Consider the following 12,851-nt stretch of genomic DNA (forward strand, 5'->3'; position numbering starts at 1 on the left):
GGACAGCCTTGCCTGACTCCAGATCTGATCAGAAAGCTTTCAGTTTCCCACCCGTTGATTAGAACTGCGCTACAGTTATACAGGGTATTGGTGAGACCACACCTGGAATACTGCGTGCAGTTTTGATTTCCATATTTACGAAAGGATATACTTGCTTTGGAGGCAGTTCAGAGAAGGTTCAATAGGTTGATTCCAGAGATGAGGGGGTTGACTTATTTGGAAAGGTTGAGTAGGTTGGGCCTCTACTCATTGGAATTCAGAAGAATGAGAGGTGATGTTATCGAAACATATAAAATTATGAGGGGGCTTGACAAGGTGGATGCAGAGAGGATGTTTCCACTGATGGGGGAGACTAGAACTAGAGAACTAGGGCATAATCTTAGAATAAGGGGCCGCCCATTTAAACAGAGATCAGAAGGAATTTCTTCTCTCAGAGGCTTATAAATCTGGAATTTGCTGCCTCGGAGAGCTGTTGAAGTTGGGACATTGAATAAATTTAAGACAGAAATAGACAATTTTTTTGAGTGATAAGGGGTTATGGGGAGCGGGCGGGGAAGTGGAGCTGAGTCCATGATCAGATCAGCCATGATCTTATTGAATGGCGGAGCAGGCTCGAAGAGCCGTATTACCTACTCCTATTTCTTATGTTTAGCTCTGTCAAGCCCGTGTGGTGGCTGGTGTACAAAGACCACTACACGTGAAAACAATCCACACACAGGCATCTTCCCACGCTCCAACATTTAGTTCGGGATCTGGAGTTTTACGATTCTTCTGAAAGCTGGCGAACCCCAGGTGGGCAAGTTAACTCCCACAAACAAGTGCTTTACTACGACATTCACAACTACAACAAGTAAATAACCAAATCATCAGTAGTTATCGCAACCTGTATAAAGCCACACCTACTACATAATGCAAAGATCAGTCTGTTTTTGAACAATAAGACAGCCCCACTAAAGCAGGGCTTCGAAAAATTAATTAAAACTCTGAATGTTACTCTCCACGGAAATCTTTAGTAAAAGGCGAAAGATTTATACGATCTGAAGAGAAACCAGAATATACTGATTATTCCCGCGCAGCTCCTCGCCCCCAAGCGACGGCTTGCCTCTTTTACGTTGGGCTGAGCCGCTAGAACTAACTTCTAGAAAAGATATATTACCACAAATCAATACAGCGCGAGGGAAAGTAACTGGAAACTTCAGTGTCCGTGAAAATCAGTTAAACCTGAAGTTTATTTTAGTTTCTTGCTAAGTATTATGTAGAACATTGTGGGTATGTAAATGAGCTTGAGCTTTGTGCGGGCTGGGTTTACAATGACGTGTCCAATTCTTTGGTACAACTTTACTTCGGGTTTTTATTCTCTCTCGGTGTGTTTGAAGCTTAAGGTAAACATTTTGGATCAGTGCGGTTTCTGCTCGTGAGCAAACGTGTTTTAGTTCATACAGGAAGTCATTAACACAATGAGAGCAGACACAGAGCTCAGAGCCGTGCACTGTCCACGTCTAGTATCCATTTCACTGATTTCAATGATATAAACCAGACTTGTTGATGTATTGGTCTGAATACTTTTTTAAAATTTCAAAATATACTTTATTCATATAAAAATTTGTACAGTACATTCAAAAGCAGTTCAGTACATTTAGCTGCGGTCAGCAATCCCATACACTACATTTGCGTGCTGACGGCAGTTCCGTTCGATACATTTCTTTGCACTGTTTTTTTTTATTTCAAAATATACTTTATTAATAAAAAAAATATCTGTACAGTATATTCAAAGGCATTTCAATACATTTAGCTGCGGTCAGCAATCCCATACACTATTATTTGGGTGCTGACGGCAGTTCCGTTCGTTACATTTCCTTGTTTTCCAGTTCAAGTGCAATTCGGTCCAATACGGGATACATTGTAGTACATTCAAACAAATTACATTTCATGTGTCACTATACAGGACACGGAATGGGTGATGGTACATTTACATTTTTCTTTTCAACATGCATTTCGCAACAGACCTTGCATTGTACCTGGCACTACATAGGTGTTTACAGATCATGGCGCTCCATGTACACAAAAAGTAAATTACAAATACAGCCCGAGGGGGGTTTTATACTGATTCCTGCCCCCAGCTTTTCCGTGGCAGAAGGGCTTTAAACTGTGGCCCTTCCCTACCGTGCCTTTGCGGCGACTGCATCAATTTTAAGTGCGTCCCTCAGCACGTAATCCTGGATCTTGGATTGCGCCAGTCTGCAACACGCAGACATGGTCATCTCCTTGCTCTGGAAAACCAGCAAGTTTCGGCAAGACCAAAGAGCGTCTTTGACCGAGTTGATGGCCCTCCAGCAGCAGGTGATGTCTGTCTCGGTGTGTGTCCCTGGGAACAGCCCGTAGAGCACAGAGTCCTGTGTTATGGAGCTGCTTGGGATGAACCTCGACAGCAACCACTGCATCTCTTTCCAAACCTGCCTTGCAAAAGCGCAATCCTGAAGGAGATGCATGACAGTCTCGTCCGCCATTTCCTTGCAATGGTCGTCCTCTACCGTGGGAGTGTTTCCACCCGGGGACTGGTGCAGTGTTGTCAGAAAGTCCGATATGTCCTCTGCACTGTCCTCGCCGGGTGTTGGTGGTTCCCTCTTTTCATCAGTCGCAGTGATCTCGAGCTGGTGTGCTGCGATCGCTGCGTCGCTCCTGGTATTCCGGAGGTGGGTGTGCTGGGCACTTCATTGCTCCCGTTATCCTGGAGCTGGTCTGTGTTAGTCGCTTCTTTGCTCCCGGTGTTCCGGAGCTCGTGTGCGCTGGGTGCTTCACTGCTCCCGGGTTTCCGGAGCGGGGCTGTGCTGGTCATTTCACTGCTCCCGGTCACCTGTGGCTGTGGGTTGGCGTATTGCCTCTTGTTCTGGTGGCGGTAGTGAGGGGCTTTGTCTCGCCTTTCATCATCAGACGAGCTGCCGTCGCTGCTGTCTGTTGTGGACGTTAGCCGCCTCTTCCCTTTCGTTTCCGCAGGGGCCCTTGCTTGCCTGTTCTCCTTACGCTAGCAGGCCTTTTTCTTGATGGTCTCCCATCCCGCTTCATCATCTGCTGTCTCCTCATTCCTGGACTCGGTGCGCTGGGGGAGAGCTTCACTGCTGGGTGCTGGTGTCTCGCAGCTCGCCGTAGCAGGCTTCTCTTCCTCCCTGACTTGTTCCGAGTCCACGAGGGTGATTGCTTCTTTGCTCAGGGCACTGGTCGGGGGGAGGGTGTAGGTCTCCTCTGGAACATTGTGTTCCTCAGCTTCCTCCTCCTCTGGTGCAATGTTCTTTGCTGCCTGTGCATAGCTGAAGCTGTGTTTGGGGCAGTTTTTGTAAAGGTGCCCAGCCAGACCACAGAGGTTGCAGCACTTGGTCTCCTTACAGTCCTTTGTCTGTTGGCCTTTGTTCTTGCAGTTTCGGCAGATGACAGTTTTGCAGCTTGCCGCCACATGGCCTGCCTTCCCGCAGGTCCGGCACACGTTGGGTTGGCCAGCGTACACCATGTAGCCCCGAATTCCTCCGATGGCAAAGCTGGAGGGGGGGTGCAGGATGGTTTTGCTGGCATCCACTTTCATGGTGACCTGGATCTGGTGCTGGTCCAAATCCCGTGCAAGTCTTTCAGGTCGCTGGTGCCACTGCAGGTAGTGAAGGAACTCCCATAGTACTGTTAGGGAGGGAGTTACATGATTTTGACCCAGCGCCGATGAAGGAACGGCGATATATTTCCAAGTCAGGATGGTGTGTTACTTGGAGGGGTACTTGGAGGTAATGGTGTTCCCAATCGCCTACTGACCTTGTCCTTCTAGGTGGTAGAGGTTGTGGGTTTGGGAGGTGCTGCCAAAGAAGCCTTGGTGAATTGCTGTAGTGCATCTTGTAGATGGTACACATGACAGCCACAGTATGTCGGTGATGGAGGGAGTGAATGTTTAAGGTGGTGGATGGGATGCCAATCAAACAGGTTGCTTTGCCCTGGATAGTTTCGAGCTTCTTGAGTGTTGTTGCAGCTGCACTCATCCAGGCAAGTGGAGAGCATTCCATCACACTCCTGACTTGTGCCTTGTAGATGGTGTAAAGGCTTTGGGAAGTCAGGAGGTGAGAAACTTGCCGCAGAATGCCCAGCCTCTGACCGGCTCTTGTTGCCCACATTATTTATTTGGCTGGTCCATTTAAATTTCTGGTCAATGGACTCCTAGGATGCTTATGGTGGGGAATTCGGCGATGGTAATGCCATTGAATGTCATGGGATGATGGTTAGACTCTGGCTTGTTGGAGATAGCACTTGTGTGGCGTGAATGTTACTTACCACTTATCAGCCCAAGCCTGAATCTCATCCAGATCTTGCTGCATGTGGGTATGGACTGCTTCATTATTGGAATAGTTGCGAATGGCATTGAACACTGTGCAGTCATCAGCAAACATTCCCACTTCTGATCTTATGATGGTCATAGGGAAGGTCATTGATGAAGCAGCTCAAGATGATTGGGCCTAGGGCACTGCCCTGAGAAACCCCTGCAGCTATCTCCTGGGGCTGTGATAATTGTGTCGCAGGCCCAATCTGGCAGCTATGTCCTTCAGGACTCAATCAATCCTTGCTACTCTCAGTGCTTCTTTCAAGTGGTGTTCAATATAGTGGGGTACTGATTCACCAGCTGAGGGAGAGTGGTAGGTAGTAATCAGTAGGAGGTTTCCTTGCCCATGCTTAGCCTTTCTTTCCCTGGTGGACTGCCTCAGTATAAATGTCTGTTCTGGTGTGTTGGCTGTGCCCTCGCTGGGCTGGCATGTTGTTGGCCCTGCAGGGCTGCTAGGTGAGCCTGGCCTTGCTGGGCTGTTAGGTGACCCTGGCCTTGCTGGGCTGTTGGGCATGATGGATTCGATTTTCTGGTCTGGCGTGTAGTCATTGATCCTTTGGGTGTGTGTTGTGGGCTTGAAAAAGGTGATGTCTGCTGTGAGTTGTTCAGGGCAGTCTGTGAACTGCAGCCACGTTTGGTCCAGATGCTTTCTGCAAATTTGTCCATTGTCTAGTTTGACTACAAACACCCTACTCCTTTCATAGCTATCACCGTGCCCGCGATTCACTTGGGACCATGTCCATAGTTTAGCACATACACAGGGTCATTCAGATCAATTTCCAGTGACACAGTGGCACGACCATCGTTTACATTTTGTTGCTGCCGCCTGCTCTCTACCTGATCATACAGGTTGGGGTGAACCAGCGAGAGTCTGGTTTTAAGTGTCCTTTTCATGAGTAGCTCAGCCGGGGGCATGCCTATGAGCGAGTGGGGTCTTGTGCGGTAGCTGAGCAGTATTCAGGACAGGCGGGTTTGGAGTGAGCCTTCTGTTACTCATTTAAGGCTCTGTTTGATTGTTTGCACTGCCTGCTCTGCCTGCCCATTGGAGGCTGGTTTAAACGGAGCCGAGGTGATATGTTTGATCCCATTGCAGGTCATGAATTCTTTAAATTCGGCACTGGTAAAACATGGCCCGTTGTCACTGACCAGTATGTCAGGCAGGCCGTGGGTGGCAAACATGACCCTCAGGCTTTCGAGGGTGGTGGTGATGGTGTTTCCCGACATTATTTCACATTCAATCCATTTTGAAAAAGCATCCACCACCACCAGGAACATTTTACCGAGAAACGGGCCCGCATAGTCGACATGGATCCTTGACCAAGGTCTGGAGGGCCTGGACCACAAACTTAGTGGTGCCTCTCTGGGCACGTTGCTCAACTGAGCACATATGCTGCATTGCCATACACAGGACTCTAAGTCAGAGTCGATACCGGGCCACCACACGTGGGACCTGGCTATCGCTTTCATCATTACCATACCCGGGTGTGTGCTGTGGAGATCCGAGATTAACATCTCCCTGCCCTTTTTTGGCAGCACTACTCAGTTACCCCACAACAGGCAGTCTGCCTGAATGGACAGCTCGTCCTTTCACCGCTGGAATGGCTTGATTGCCTCTTGCATTTCACCTAGGATGCTGGCCCAGCTCCCATGCAGTAAACAGTTTTTTACTCGGGACAGCAGAGGATCTTGGCTGGTCCAAGTCCTAATCTGGCGGGCCGTGACAGGTGATTTATCATTTTCAAACGCTTCCATGACCATCAACAAGTCTGCGGGCTGCGCCATTTCCACCCCTGTGTTGGGCAATGGTAGCCGACTGATAGCATCCGCGCAGTTCTCAGTGCCTGGCCTGTGGCGGATGGTATAGTTATACGCTGATAGTGCGAGTGCCCACCTTTGTATGTGGGCTGAGGCATGAGTATTTATCCCCTAGTTTTCAGAGAACAGGGATGTGAGGGGCTTGTGATCAGTTTCCAGCTCAAATTTGAGGCAAAACAGGTACTGATGCATTTTCTTTACCCTGAGCACACACGCTAATGCCTCTTTCTCAATCATGCTGTAGGCCCTCTCGGCCGTAGACAAGCTCCTGGAAGCATAGGCGACAGCTTGCAACTTCCCCTCAACGTTAGCTTGTTGTAATACACACCCAACTCCATACGACGATGCGTCACATGCTAGCACAAGTCTTTTACATGGGTTATACAATACAAGCATCTTGTTGGAGCATAAAATGTTTCTGGCTTTCTCAAAAGCAATTACTTGGTTTTTTTCCCCATACCCAGTTCTCACCTTTGCGCAATAACACATGTAGGGGCTCTAAAAGGGTGCTTAACCCCGGTAGGAAGTTACCAAAATAGTTGAGAAGTCCCAGGAACGACCGCAGCTCCGTGACGTTCTGTGGCCTGGGTGCGTTCCTGATAGCCTCTGTCTTGGCATCTGTGGGCCGAATGCCATCCGCCGCGATCTTTCTCCCCAAAAACTCCACTTCTGTTGCCATGAAGATGCATTTCAACCTCTTCAGCCGCAGCATATGCGATCCAGTCGCTGGAGGACCTCCTCCAGGTTTTGTAGGTGCTTGGCGGTGTCCCGACCCGTGACCAATATGTCGTCCTGAAAGACCACCATGTGTGGTACCGACTTGAGTAGGCTCTCCATGTTTCTCTGGAAGATCGCTGCAGCCGACTGAATTCCAAATGGGCATCTGTTGTAGATTAATAGTCCCTTGTGCGTGTTGATGCAGGTGAGGCCCTTTGAAGACTCCTCCAGCTCCTGCATCATGTAGGCTGAAGTCAGGTCGAGCTTGGTGAATGTCTTGCCTCCTGCCAGCGTCACAAATAGGTTGTCTGCCTTAGGTAGTGGGTATTGGTTCTGTAGCGAGAAACGATTAATAGTTACTTTATAATCATCGCAAATCCTGGCCGTGCCATCACTTTTGAGTACTGGAACAACCAGGCTGGCCCACTCACTGAATTCCACAGGGGAGATGATGCCCTCGCGTTGCAGCCTGTCCAGCTCGATTTCCACTTTCTCCCTCATCATGTGAGGTACCGCTCGCGCCTTGTGGTGAATGGGTCATGCCTCTGGGACCAAGTGGATCCGCACCTTCACCCGAGAAAAGTTTCCAATGCCTGGCTCAAAAAGGGAAGGAAATTTGTTAAGAACCTGGGTACATTACGCCTCATCAACATGTGATAGCGTTCGGATGTCATCCCAGTTCCAGTGGATTTTGCCCAGCCAGCTCCTTCCAAGCAGTGTGGGGCCATCGCCTGGGACAATCCAGAGTGGCAGTTCATGCACTGTGCCCTCGTAGGTGACCTTGACCATGGCGCTGCCCAGGGCAGATGATAAGCTCTTTGGTGTACATTCCCAGTTTTGTGTGGATGGGGCTCAGGGCTGGTCTGAATGCCTCGTTGCACCACAGTCTCTCAAACATCTTTTTACTCATGATTGATTGGCTTGCACCAGTGTCCAATTCCATGGCTGCAGGTAAGCCATTCAATTTTACGTTTAGCATTATAGGTAGACATTTTGTCGAAAATATGTGCACCCGTGTACTTCAGCATCTGCCTCCTCTCTCTGAGGCTCGAAATTGCTTTGATCCACCATGGACCGATCTTCCTCTGCCACGAGGTGGTTAGCAGGTTTTGCAGAGTTTGGAGCTCATTTGCAAGCTCGTTGGAGGTGCCCCATTGTTCCACAGCTCTTGCAAACATACCCTTTGAAGCTTCATGAATAGGCTGCATTCAAGCCTCCACAATGCCAACAAGGTGTGAATTGCCTTGCATTCATCCTTTGTTGGGGACTCTGAGTCATCTGAGCCACCTGAGGCCTGCTGGCAGTTGCAGACTCGTGGGTTCTGCCCTGCACATTTCTGCTCGCAAACACAATTCCAGTTAATTTATGAACATTGCTCGCACTTGTGTGCTGAGAGATTTGTTTGCTGTTATCACTGGTGGACATAAATGCCTGTGCTATCGCAATGGCCTTACTGAGGGTCGGTGTCTCTACAGTCAAAAGTTTTCATAGGATAGTCTCATGGCCAATGCCCAGTACAAATAAGTCTCTGAGCATTTGCTCCAGGTAGCCATCAAACTCACATTGTCCTGCAAGTCGCCTTAGCTCGGCAACGTAGCTCGCCACTTCCTGACCTTCAGATCGCTGGCACATATAGAACTGATACCTCGTCATCTGCATGCTCTCCCTTGGGTTAAGATGCTCCCGAACCAGTGTACACAGCTCCTAATATGACTTATCTGTGGGTTTCACAGGAGCCAGAAGATTCTTCAAGAGGCTGTAGGTCGGTGCCCCACAGACTGTGAGGAGAACCGCTCTCCTTTTTTCAGCGCTTCCTTCTCCGTCCAGCTCCTTGGCTACAAAGTACTGGTCTAGCCATTCGACAAAGGCTTCCCAGTGGCCTTTTGGCTAAGATCATGCGTAACTGACCTGACAGGGGAGTAACCATGACCCCAACGTGGTTCTCCCTGGATCATGAAGGTGATTCTTCTATGCTTTTTGGAAATAGGAGGTGGGTGGGGTAGTTTGACCCATCCACCTCCACCTCCACCTCCACCTCCACCTCCACCTCCACCTCCACCTCCACCTCCACCTCCACCTCCACCTCCACCTCCACCTCCACCTCCACCTCCACCTCCACCTCCACCTCCACCTCCACCTCCACCTCCACGGCACAAACCTGGTATTGCAGTACTTCCAGGAACAGTGCAGTGGCTCCAGGCCTTTTGGCTAAGAGCATTGGTGCAGAGTGATCCTTGATGTGTGCAAGGTGACCTCTGGCGTTTGTGATTTGACAAAGAATTGGAAAGATTGGCAACGAATAAAAAAATGTTTAAAAAAAATTTAAAAATTCCCAGTCCTCACCCTCCGAGAATTTCTCCAGGATTCCCACGATTTGCTGCATCTTTGCGTTGGATTCGTATTCTTGCCGCCAGTTATTGTGTTCCTAACACAGATGAGGCTGCACAGAGGGAGGTTAAAGTAACAGTGACCTCAGTCTTTAATAAGACACTGCAAAGTGAGGAACAGGTCTTAGGGGCTGGCTTATTTACAGTGCTCCCAAGGGATGCTGGGATCCCTTGGGACTTCAGGGGATGAGCTCCCTGGTGGTGGAACATGGGAGTGCATGCTTTACAGATACACAGCAGAAGGAAAGGTAACTTCGACGGTATGAGGCGTGAATTGGCTAGAATAGACTGGCAAAGGATATTTAAAGGGTTGACGGTGGATAAGCAATGGCAAACATTTAAAGATCACATGGATTAACTTCAGCTCTTGTGCATCCCTGTCTGAAATAAAAAAATAAAATGGGGAAGGTGGCTCAACTGTGGCTAACAAGGGAAATTAAGGATAGTGCTAAAACCAAGGAAGAGGCAAATAAATTGGCTAGAAAAAGCAACAAACCTGAGGACTGGGAGAAATTTAGAATTCAACAGAGGAAGACTAAGTGTTTAATTAAGAGGGGGAAAATAGAGTACGAGAGGAAGCTCTCAGGGAACATAAAAACTGACTGCAAAAGCTTATATAAATATGTGAAGAGAAAAAGATTAGTGAAGACAAACGTAGGTCCCTTGCAGTCGGATTCAGGTGAATTTATAATTGGGAACAAAGAAATGGCAGACCAATTTAACAAATACTTCGGTTCTGTCTTCACGAGGGAAGACACAAATAACCTTCCGAATGTACTAGGGGACAGTGGGTCTAGTGAGAAGGAGAAACAGAATGCTATCCTTATTAGGCGGGAAATTGTGTTAGGGAAATTGATGGGATTGAAGGCCGATAAATCCCCGGTGCCTGATAGTTGAACATTTTCCAACAGTCTATCGACTCTGGATCAGTTCCTATGGACCTGGAGGGTAGCTAATATAACACCACTTTTTAAAAAAGGAGAGAGAGAGAAAACGAGTAATTATAGACTGGTTAGCCTGACATCAGCAGTGGGGAAAATGTTGGAATCAATCATTAAGGATGAAATAGCAGCGCATTTGGAAAGCAGTGACAGGATCGGTCCAAGTCAGCATGGATTTATAAAAGAGAAATCATGCTTGACGAATCTTCTGGAATTTTTTGACTTTCAAACTCGTTTAGCAGAACGTCTCATCGCTAGAGCTTTCACACAAGCACCAAGACGCAGCTTGGTTGGCGGTGAGGAGGGCCTTACCCATCAGAGCGTTCATGCACAGCCGACGTCTCAGCAACACGGCACGGTGCCCCCGAGTCGGCTGCGGGGCGGACAAGACTGTCACGCATCTCCTTCAGGATTGCGCCTTTGCAAGGCAGGTTTGGAAAGAGATGCAGTGGTTGCTGTCGAGGTTCATCCCCAGCAGCTCCGTAACACGAGACTCTGTGCTCTACTTGCTGTTCCCAGGGACACACACCGAGACAGACATCACCTGCTGCTGGAGGGCCATCAACTCGGTCAAAGACGCTCTTTGGTCTTGCCAAAACTTGCTGGTCTTCCACAGCAAGCAGATGTCCACGTCTGCGTGTTGCAGACTGGCGCAATCCAAGATCCAGGATTACGTGCTGAGGGACGCACTAAAAATTGGTGCAGCCGCCGCAAAGGCACAGTGGGGAAGGGCCACAGTTTAAAGCTCTTGTGCCACGGTAAACCCTGGGGCAGGAATCAGTTCAAAACTCCCCTCGGGCCGTACTTGGAACTTCTTTTTTGTGTACATGGAGCACCATGATCTGTAAACACCTATGTCGTGCCATGTACAATGCAAGGTCTGTTTCGTAATGCACGTTGAAAAGAAAAAAAAATGTAAATGTACCGTCACCCATTCCGTGTCCTGTATAGTGACACATGTAATGTAATTTGTCGAATGTACTACAATGTATCCCGTATTGTACCGAATTGTACTTGAAATGAAAAGCAGGGAAATGTATCCAACGGAACTGCCGTCAGCAGCCAAATGTAGTGTGTGGGATTGCTGACCGCAGCTAAATGTACTGAACTGCTTTTGAATGTACTGTACAAATTTATATATGAATAAAGTATATTTTGAAATGTAAAAAAATTCAGACCAATACAGTAACAAGTCTGGTTTATATCATTGAAATCAGTGAAATGGATACTAGACGTGGACAGTGCACGGCTCTGAGCTGTGTCTGCTCTCATTGTGTTAATGACTTCCTGTATGAACTAAAACACGTTTGCTCACGAGCAGAAACCGCACTGATCCAAAATGTTTACCTTAAGCTTCAAACACACCGAGAGAGAATAAAAACCCGAAGTAAAGTTGTACCGAAGAATTGGACACGTCACTGTAAACCCAGCCCACACAAAGCTCAAGCTCATTTACATACCCACAATGTTCTTCATAATACTTAGCAAGAAACTAAAATAAACTTCAGGTTTAACTGATTTTCACGGACACTGAAGTTTCCAGTTACTTTCCCTCGCGCTGTATTGATTTGTGGTAATATATCTTTTCTAGAAGTTAGTTCTAGCGGCTCAGCCCAACGTTAAAGAGGCAAGCCGTCGCTTGGGGGCGAGGAGCTGCGCGGGAATAATCAGTATATTCTGGTTTCTCTTCAGATCGTATAAATCTTTCGCCTTTTACTAAAGATTTCCGTGGAGAGTAACATTCGGAGTTTTAATTAATTTTTCGAGGCCCTGCTTTAGTGGGGCTGTCTTATTGTTCAAAAACAGACTGATCTTTGCGTTATGTAGTAGGTGTGGCTTTATACAGGTTGCGATAACTACTGATGATTTGGCTACTGGTTCTACTTGTTGTAGTTGTCAATGTCGGAGTAAAGCACTTGTTTGTGGGAGTTAACTTGCCCACCTGGGGGTCACCAGCTTTCAGAAGAATCTTAAAACTCCAGATCCCGAACTAAATCTTGGAGCGTGGGAAGATGCCTGTGTGTGGATTGTTTTCACGTGTAGTGGTCTTTGTACACCAGCCACCACACGGGCTTGACAGAGCTGAACATAAGAAATAGGAGAAGGTAATACGGCTCTTCAGCCTGCTCCGCCATTCAATAAGATCATGGCTGATCTGATCATGGACTCAGCTCCACTTCCCCGCCCGCTCCCCTTATCACTCAAGGATCTGTCTATTTCTGTCTTAAATTTATTCAATGTTCAAATTTCAACAATTCTCCGAGGCAGCAAATTCCAGATTTATAAGCCTCTGAGAGAAGAAATTCCTTCTCATCTCTGGTGGCCCCTTATTCTAAGATTATGCCCTCTAGTTCTAGTCTCCCCCATCAGTGGAAACATCCTCTCTGCATCCACCTTGTCAAGCCCCCTCATAATTTTATACGTTTCAATACCATTACCTCTCATTCATCTGAATTCCAATGAGTAGAGGTCCAACCTACTCAACCTTTCCTCATAAGTCAACCCCCTCATCGCTGGAACCTTCTCTGAACTGCCTCCAAAGCAAGTATATCCTTTCGTAAATATGGAAACCAAAACTGCACGCAGTATTCCAGGTGTGGTCTCACCAATACCCTGTATAACTGTAGCGCAGTTCTAATCAAC

At 47.8% G+C, this 12,851-nt stretch overlaps 2 non-coding genes across 2 annotated transcripts; one reads left to right on the plus strand and one right to left on the minus strand.

Annotated features, from left to right (window-relative positions):
* Positions 1-943: 943 nt before the first annotated feature.
* LOC139274426 (U5 spliceosomal RNA) lies at positions 944-1,057 on the minus strand. Its single transcript, XR_011595484.1, has one exon. It is a non-coding gene; the product is annotated as a U5 spliceosomal RNA (small nuclear RNA).
* Positions 1,058-11,880: 10,823 nt separating this feature from the next.
* On the plus strand, positions 11,881-11,994 carry LOC139274432 (U5 spliceosomal RNA). Its single transcript, XR_011595490.1, has one exon. It is a non-coding gene; the product is annotated as a U5 spliceosomal RNA (small nuclear RNA).
* Positions 11,995-12,851: the final 857 nt, after the last annotated feature.

Source organism: Pristiophorus japonicus, chromosome 9 (assembly GCF_044704955.1).
Source record: "Pristiophorus japonicus isolate sPriJap1 chromosome 9, sPriJap1.hap1, whole genome shotgun sequence".
In the NCBI taxonomy this organism is placed as follows: Eukaryota; Metazoa; Chordata; class Chondrichthyes; family Pristiophoridae; genus Pristiophorus; species Pristiophorus japonicus.